Genomic DNA, 8,738 nt, shown 5'->3' with positions numbered 1-8,738 from the left:
CGTATTAACGACATGCAAAATGGCAATTTAAATGGTTAAATTGAAAAGGCAACTAAAGACCTTAATAAATGGTTATTAGGAACAAGAAAAGGATAACAAATATAAATTGGTTTATATCAAGTAATTGGCTCAATTACAAGACATGAAATTGGTTTTTCATATGTACCATACACTAAATGCATGTTGGTGTATGACATAAAAGTTTTCTCAAACTAGAATTAACGAAAACTTAAAATCCCTTTTACAAACAAGGCAACAAGTTTAACGCCATCCTTTTGTGTGACACTTAGGCATATTAGGGAACTCATGATGGGATAAAGGTCACCTAACCATTATGAGCAAACTAATATGATTAAGGTAAATTTCGCATGCTTGTGGGATAAAGGTCACCTAACCGCTTGTATGTTAAATTTACACGTTTATGCAAGTAGGACGACTTGATTTGGGAATCATGAACTTAGGGTCACCGAAGCATGAGGAGCAAATAGGCGTTGATGGGATAAATATGCCATGCAAAAGGATTGCATGATCCCATACATTAGAAGTTGCAAAAGGATTGCAATTGTCATATAATGACTACCTAGCTAAATCAAATAACGGGATAAAGGTCACCTAACCGAAATTTGGTTTACCGTTGGATTCTAAAATTTAATATATCAATTGGATTAAAAGGATATTGAATGTTAAATTAAAATCGATACTTAAACGAACTTTGTTAATTTTGTAGATGGCCGCCAATAACAACAACATTCCAAAACGCACCAATCAACTTTAATAACCTATCATTGAGGTCCATCCTCGAAAAGGAAAATAACTCCCAATCCGTTTCATCTAAAGTACAAAAATGAAAAGCCTCAATGATCGATTGCACCGTCTCAACTGTCCCGTGTCTAATGAATTAACCACGGACCTTATCCACAACTCTCTGTCAAAGAGGTTTGACACATGCGTGTTGAATTGCAGCATGAAGGATTGGGATAAGAGCATTGGCGAATTACATGCCATACTAAGGACGGAAGAATCAAGCATGGGTAAAAAGGCTTCACCCATGCTCATGATCAAAGAAGGTGGATCCAAGGATGAATCCTCTTCCAAGCCAAAGGTGGCTAAGAAGAAAGGACCCACCTACAAGGGCAAAGGAAAAGGGAAGATGGTTGCCCCAACCAACGACACTAAATGGCAAAAGGTTGCCAGACAAGCAAACCCCAAGGAAGATCCGTGCTTTGGTTGCGGTGTGATAGGTCACTGGAAACGCAACTGCCCGGTCTACCTAAAGGAGTTGAATGCAAAGAGGGATGCAGGGCAAACCTCAGGTAATGTATACATGATATACGTTGAGCTTAGTATTACTTCTTCTAATACATGGGTACTAGACACAGGATGTGGAACTCATATTTGCAATTCATTGCAAGGGTTCAAAAGAAGTAAACTAAATGCGGGAACAACAAGTCTCTACATGGGAAATGGTGCAAAGGTGCACGTAAAAGCTCAAGGAGACTTTGTTTTAAAGCTACCAAGTGGTTTGGAGCTTATATTGAAAAATGTTTTGTATGCACCTGATTTAACACGAAACATTATTTCTGTTTCCCGTTTAAGACATTGAGGTTTTAATCTTAATTTTATTAATGATGATATCCATGTCCTTTTGAATGATATGTTCTATTTTAAGGCCTCACCTTTGAATGGTATTTATGAATTGGTTCATGATAACACATCGTTCGATAGCTCAATATACCAAGCAAGCACCAAGAAACTCAAAAGGGATTTGAGTGATTCCTACTTATGGCATTGTCGCCTTGGTCACATAAACAAGAATCGAATGCATACACTTCAAAAGAGTGGCCTTTTGAAATCAAATGAACTAGACTCATTTGATGTATGTGAATCTTGTTTACAAGGCAAAATGACTAAAGCACCTTTCAAAGGGACCTATGAAAGGGCTAAGGACTTATTGGGATTAATACATTCGGATGTATGTGGACCCTTTAAGTCCATGACTAGGAATGGTGAAGGATACTTCATTATTTTCATTGATAACTTCAGTCGTTTCTGATATGTCTACTTATTAAGACACAAGGACGAAACATTTGAAGCATTCAAAGTATATCAAAATGAAGTACTTAATCAACTCAACAATATATTTTGGGGTTATTGTCTATGCTCCGTGGCTCGTATTCTAAATATGGCTCCAACCAAGAAAATGGAACGAACACCTCATGAGATATGGTTTGGTAAACCTCCATCTCTATCATACTTAAAGGTATGGGGATGTGAAGCTTATCCTAAGCATTACGTCCCTAATAAGTTGAATGCTCGATCCACGAAGTGTATCTTCATAGGATATCCCAAGGACGATATGGGATACTATTTCTATGATCCATCCGAGCAAAATGTATTTGTTGCTCGGAAAGCGGAATTCCTTGAAACTAAGTTCCTAATGGAAGGAAATAGTGAAAGGAAGATAGATCTTGAAGAGGTTCAAGATCAAGTAGATGATACACAATTGGGTGACACTAGCACTCAACATGAAAATGTTGAGAGTGATCAAATGGATGATCAAAATACACAAGACATTCGTAGATCTGGTAGGATTAGCAATCCTCCTGAGAGATATGGGTTTCTCATAGATGGTTGCTATACGGTTGATTTGGATGAACCAACAAACTACCAGGATGCTTTATCAAGGATTGATAAAGATAAATGGCAGGAAGCCATGAACGCTGAGATGCAATCCATGTATGACAACCAAGTTTGGGAACTTGTTGCTCAACCTCCTGGCTCTAGGCTAGTTGATTGTAAATGGCTTTTCAAAATGAAAACCGACATACATGGAAACTTGGATACATATAAAGCTAGACTTGTTGCAAAAGGTTTCACTCAAACTCAAGGGGTTGATTATGATGAAACTTTTTCACCTGTGGCAATGCTGAAGTCTATAAGGATATTATTTGCCATTGCCGCACGAAATATGGCAAATGGATGTCAAAACTGCTTTCCTAAATGGATATCTTATGGAAGATGTCTATATGGTTCAGCCCGAAGGTTTTGTCGATCCGAAATATCATAAGAAAGTATGCAAGTTAAAGAAGTCAATCTACGGATTGAAACAAGCATCTAGAATGTGGAATCATCGTTTTAATGAGGAAGCCGAGAAATTTGGCTTCATTAAAAATGGTGTTGAAGCTTGTGTATATAAGAAAGCTAGTGGGAGCACTGTCATGTTCCTTGTACTATATGTGGATGATATATTATTATTTGGAAATGATATTCCACAAATGCAAGGATATTGGAGAAACAAAATACATTTTGGGGATTGGGATCTACAGGAATAGATCCAAGAAATTGATAGGTTTGAATCAAAGCGCATACATTAAAAAGGGCTTGAAAAGGTTCAAGTTGGAAACTCTTAGAAAGGTTTGGTACCTATTCAAAGAGGAACACTTCTCAGTTCATCTCAGTGCCCTACCACAAAAGATGAACAAGTGAGAATGAAGAATGTCCCATACGCGTCTGCCATTGGGTCAATCATGTATGCAATGATATGCACTAGACCGGATGTGTCATGCGCTCTTAGCTTGACAAGTATATACCAGTATAACCCAGGAAACAGTCATTGGATTGCTGTTAAAAGTATATTGAAATACCTTAGAATGACTAAGGATATGTTTCATATGTACGGGTCTGGTGAGGAGGAACTCGCTGTAAAAGGTTACGTGGACGCGAGCTTCCAAACTTATTGAGATGGATCTTGGTCACAATCCGGTTATGTCTTCATTTTAAATGAAGATGCGGTCTCTTGGAAGAGTAAAAACCAGGATGTTGTTGCTTTATCCACTACAGAATCAGAGTACATCGCCGCCTCATTGGCAGCTAAGGAAGCTGCAAGGATGAAGAAATTCATCGACGACTTAGGAGTGGTCCCTACCATTTAGGACACTCTTGAGATCTTTTGTGATAACGAAGGTGTGATTGTTCAAATCAAGGAACCTCGTGCTCATCAAAAGACCCGTCACATTGAGCGGAGATTCAACTACATAAGGGATGAAGTTGAAAAAGGAAAGATATGTATCCACAAAGTTCACACAGATCATATTATAGCGGATCCACTCACGAAGCTCTTACATGGGCCAAAACATGAGGAACGTGTTTGTGCATTAGGGCTTCGATATTCTAGTGATTGGTCATGATCTGTTATAAGTATTGTACCGGAACGAAATTATTCAAACTCATTAATATAACTATGGTGTTAATTTATTTGAGTTATGTTCCTATTTTGCATATTTCATCCATGAATAAGCAATTATTCTAAATTCCGTAGTCGATCACATTTGTGGGAACAAGTGTGAGGTTTAGGCTATTATGAACTTGGATTGGTATACATTCACGGACTGAATGTGGGGCAAGGTTGCTACCAAGGTTCATAGATATTTGTGGGATACAAATATTGGTTATCCATGAATAAGCTATTATTCTAAATTCCGTAGTCGATCACATTTGTGGGAATGAGTGTGAGGTTTAGACTATTATGAACTTGGATTGGTATACATTCAGGTTGAATGTGGGGCAAGGTTGCAACCAGGGTTCATAGATATTTGTAGGACACAAATATTGGAAGACCCGCTCTCAAGATTTACTAAATGGAGCCTTTGTGGTTGATCACATGTAATCTTGAGTAAAGGCGAATATCATTGTATCCTCTGACCTGAGATACATATTGGGTTCGGATATTCACTAAGTATTGTGCCTTGATTCTTTCCTTCGCTATTCTGAAATATGGTAGTACATAAGGAAGAGCTCAGGTATAATGCAAAATGTATATCTAGGACGTATGTAGTCAAGATGGAATTTGTCCCTCTTATTTGTTGAGAGTCAGATGTCTAAGGCCTGATAAAGTTAAATCTATAAGAGAGTGATCACTCTGTATCTCTTGGATTTAACATGACATCTAGGACGAAAGGAAATAGTGAAAGATTCACCAGTATATCAGTTCGAGTAAGGAACTCGAAAGGGATGATGTTATTGAATGGCACAAAGTCATAACATATTAGGGGTGATGGACGGTGTGTTAGGCTGTATCCATCACTTGCATTAATTTCTTATGTTTCTCGTGCAAGTGGGAGATTGAAGGTATTTCATATGCCCAAGAGACATATTAAATTAATGTGGCTAATGTGTTATGATCCAAGTCGGGTCATACCCAATAACAAACTTACCGACACCTCATTCGTATTTGATCTTAGCGAATGGATCGTTGATTAAATACGCAACACTTGAGATTTAAGAAAAATGGTTTTCTTAAATAATATTACTTGATGTGCATATAAATTATGGTATAATTTATATAACAAGAATTTAATTATTTATAGGTTAAATAATTAACAAAGTTAAGTTACATTTTATAAAATTGGTTTTATAAAATAATGTAAGCATAACTAATAAAATGGAATTTTATAAGATTGATTTTATAAACTTTATACATGATTTATATAATAGAAATTTATAAAATATGTTTTATAAAATCTAATTTTATAAAGCTATTTTATATGATGGAAGTTTATATAAATTATGTCTTATAAAATCAAATGCTATAAAATCTATTTTATAAAAGAATATGGGAGTGGCATTGGAGACACAAGTAAGCATGCTTTTAGTGTGTTACTTCCCATGTGCATGTGAATAATAACCAAGACTCATTTGGTTCAAGGTAGGCATTCAAAATACATCAAGTTTTGCTACAAAAAAAACTGCACCCTTCCTTCTTTCTTTGCTGATTCTGGCCGAAATATTAAGGGGAAAGAGAAGGGTTCTCAAGTTTTTTTTAGAAGCTCCTTTCAAGTGTCCAATAAAATCCTAACCAAAGCTAGGGTGTTGGTGATAAGTTTGGGGTATTATCCCTTGAGGTTTCACCATTAGAAGCTAGCATTCATCATCATTTCTTTGCTGATGCTGGCTGAAATTTCCAGCACAAGGAAGTGGGTTTCAAGCTAGATTTACAAGGGTGTAGAGGTTACAAAGTCTAGCTAACTTGGGGGTGGTATTGGAGGATCAAAAGCTTGAAGTTCTACACTCTTGTTCATCATCCTACTACCATTTTGGACAGCCCTTAAACTTAGTTTAAGGAGGTATAAACTCTATCCTTTCTTGTTAATTAGTAAGCATAATATTCACAACTTGATCCAAGAAGGGATTTAACTTTAATTGGTTTAAAGATAACAAGTTTAAATTTGATAATTACACGCTTCCGTTTATTATGATTCTTAAAAGGTTTTAAGACCTATCAAACTTGTTAAATCCCAACAATTAGTATCAGTAATCAGAGAAAGAATGGACGGAGTTAGAAAAGAATCCAGATGCGAAGATAATAAGTTACAATTTGGTAAAGGAAAATTAAAATCCGCAGCGAAAAGAAGAGCACGACACCTAGAACGATGTCACAAATGCGGAAAATGGTCACATGGAGGTAAATGTTCAAATAATCAAACCTATTCAAACACTGAATTTGTTACTTTATGCAGAGACGGACCGTTCATATGTTTAAAAGAAAAGACACTGAATGCTCGAGGTTACGCCTATGTAGCTATGGAAAACCAATTAAACCGACTATCTTATGAATGAGATAGATCATATAACTAAGAAATCTATTTCACAGGTATGTCTGTACAGTTTTTATTTTTATTTTTATTTTTAACCTTTTGAAAATAAACGCTAATTTGTTCGCTAAAAAGTATTAAATTGGTATTGAATAAAATTAGGTTTGGCGACCGAAATTATTGATATCATTCAAAAATTTATGACATCACTGCGAAATTTAACGTTTATTCTTAAGGTATAAATATCTTTAATCAATCAAACCAAAATATTTCAAAAATTCGTCATGAGTTAAATTAGGTTTTGAAACCGAAATTACTTTACCGAAAAGAGGGGCGCATATTTTTGATAATATTTGATTGATTAAAGTGGGTTAAAAAAAAGATTTTTAATTTTATTTTATTTATTTTTTCATGTTTTTAAAATTAATATTTAAATCTTAAATTAATATTGTAAACTTTGTAAAAACAATATTTTTAAAATTGTAAATATTTGAAAAATTAATATAAGTTTGGTGTGAATTTATAATATGAATTTTTAAATTAAGTTTGGTGTGAATTTTTAATTATTAAAATATGAATTTTTAATGTTATGCATTTTAAATTGTAAGTTTGGTGTGAATTTTTAATATTAATTTGCAATTTTATATTTAAATTGTGTGAATTTAAAAACAAAAATTTACTTTATCTCATTAAGTTAAAAATATGATTTTTAAAATTCGTCGTAAGTTGAAGACTAGGTCTTTGAACCGAAATTGCTTTACCCGAGGGAGGGACGAGAACTTTTATTATCATTATTTTTAATCTTATTGAATTAAAGTATGCCAAAAACAATTAAAAAAACCCAAAAATCTTAGCTTTTAAAACAATCGCTACAAAAAGAAAAATTTTAAAATTTTGTCGAGGGACGGACTAGGACATCGATCCGAAACGACCTCGTCCTAAATAACAAGGGAAACAAAATTTTAAAATTAAGTACTTAATTGTTTTATAAGTTAATAACTATAAAAAAAAAATAGCAAACTCCGCGACTCGCGGAGTTTGAAGTGTAAAATACCGCGAGTCGCGGAGGGATGAAAAATCAGAAAAAAATAAAGAGCTGGAACAGATCAGTCCCAACCCCAAAACAAAAACATACTGCGAAAAACTGCACGCAAAAACCCGAAAAATACACCCCAAAATCACAATTTTTAACCGTTAATCACCAAATTTTTTACTAAAATCATGTTGAGAAGGATGCTATCTAGGAATTACTCAAGAAAAACGGTAAATTTCTACACCTAAACACCATTTAATCCGAAATTTGGTGTTCTTGAGCAATTTTTTCCCCAATTTGATTTTGATGCTTTTTAGTGTAATTAGGCTTAAATTGTTTATGTATTATGCTTGTAAAACCTAGATTGATGCTGTTTAACATGATTAGAAGCCTTAAACTTCAAATTTTGAGTAATCTAGGGTTTGTGTTCTTGAGCAAATTTGGGGCTTTTTGATATAAACAGTTTATGGCCGATTTTTGTCATGAATTGTTTCTAAATTAAGTAGTGTAACATGTCTAGGTAGTTAAATGATCCAAACTTTGAGCCTAAACATGATTTTGAGAATTAAAGTGGACTTTTTCAAGTCTAAAATTCATGAACTTGATTTTTGAAAGATAATGCCATTTGAAACTTGTTTAATTGCTAGTAATGATTATTTTGACATGTTATTTGAGTTGAATGCTTATGAACTTGGCGAACATTTTCGTATATGCTTATTTGAAAAAGTGTAGATTTGATGAAAATATGAAAATAAGCTTAAGTTTGATATAAATTGATCATGTCATTGTAATTATTTTGATTGATGATTTTGCTAACACTAATGCATATTTGGATGCACAAAAATTGTGTTTGATGTGTTTTGCAGACTGAAAGGGGTGAATCTTCATCCCAAGCCCGCAATGCTCCTGCTGAGAATGTGGAACAACAGGAGGTGGATAACTACTACAAGCAGGATATACCTCATCCAGTCATGACCTTTTCTGATATGCACTTGGAAGAGTTGCACCCGAACCTGAGATTTGACAGACTTTGGATAGATTATCCAAAATATCAAAGGGGTTTGCATACTCTTCATTCTAAGGTTGTTGAGGTACTAAGGGTCATAGAATGGGGA

Source organism: Rutidosis leptorrhynchoides, chromosome 7 (genome assembly GCF_046630445.1).
Source record: "Rutidosis leptorrhynchoides isolate AG116_Rl617_1_P2 chromosome 7, CSIRO_AGI_Rlap_v1, whole genome shotgun sequence".
In the NCBI taxonomy this organism is placed as follows: Eukaryota; Viridiplantae; Streptophyta; class Magnoliopsida; order Asterales; family Asteraceae; genus Rutidosis; species Rutidosis leptorrhynchoides.
The sequence above is the reverse complement of the archived record's forward strand: the minus strand, read 5'-3'. Positions refer to the sequence as shown.